This window comes from Aplysia californica, unplaced genomic scaffold (genome assembly GCF_000002075.1).
Source record: "Aplysia californica isolate F4 #8 unplaced genomic scaffold, AplCal3.0 scaffold00058, whole genome shotgun sequence".
Lineage (NCBI taxonomy): Eukaryota > Metazoa > Mollusca > Gastropoda > Aplysiida > Aplysiidae > Aplysia > Aplysia californica.
Genome location: NW_004797328.1, coordinates 1,039,341 through 1,040,577, shown reverse-complemented (window position 1 = coordinate 1,040,577; position 1,237 = coordinate 1,039,341).

The following is a 1,237-nucleotide window of genomic DNA, read 5'->3' as shown; positions in this document are numbered from 1 at the left end:
CACACACACACACACACACACATACACACACACACACACACACTCTCACACTCACTCACATTCGCACACACTTATGTGAGCACGCACAAACACATACACACACGCAGACTCACACCCCGATACACGCTCACACGTAGGCTAACAAACACACTTGTAACACCTGTAACCTTCGGTAAAGTCGATCGAGGGAGCGGAGAGAGGGGGTCGATGAGAATGCAAGAGTGACAGCCTGTCAGTTCTATAAACCACGAGGTGACCCTGGTTGCAAGTGCCGTAAAACTCTTACTACAACTAAAAGATGTCGTGCAGTGAATTACAAATTTAATGCTATGCTTTTTTTTCTATGGTTATGTCTCCAGAGCTGCTGGAGATGAACTTTTGTAATATTGCTTTAAAAAAAAGAGAGAGCGTTGTTATTAATTTCAGCATTCTTTTATTCTCTCCCCGACTTGCTGTTTGTATAACAGGGCTTTTCCTTCTTTTTTTTCCTTCTATCCATCTTTCTTGCCTTGGTTTTTCATCCTTCCTTTCGTGCTCCTGTGCATGTGTTGCTTATTAATCCATTAATAGTTTATAATTCGTTTGTTCTTTTTTGGAGTTTACGTTCCTTATTTTATTAATATATTCATTTTTTCATTCAATAGTTCACCCATCCCTCCCTCCATCCATCCATCCATCCATCCATCCATCCATCCATCCATCCATCCATCCATCCATCCATCCATCCATCCATCTTCCGTCCGTCCATCTGTCCGTCCATCTACTCATCCATCCGTCTATCCATTCATTCGCCCCTCCACTCCGTCCAGCCGTCCATCTATCCTCCCATCTATCCACCTACCCACCCTTCCACCCATCCATTTAATCATTATTAGATATTTAATTTTGTCCTTCCTTTTTGTTATTAATTCCTTCTTTTTCTTGTAGCTCATAAATAAATAAATAAATAAATAAATAAATAAATATATAAGTAAATAAATAAATTCGTTCGTTCGTTCTTTCGTTCTTTCGTTCTTTCGTTCTTTCGTCCATCCATCCACCCATCCATCCATCCATCCATCCATCCATCCATCCATCCATCCTCCATTCATTCATTCGTTCATTCATTCATTCATTCATTCATTCATTCATTCATTCATCCATTCACTCATTCATCCATCGATCATTCAATCCATCCATCCCTTTGTTTGTTAATTAATTAATTAATTAATTAATTAATTAAATTAATTAATTAATT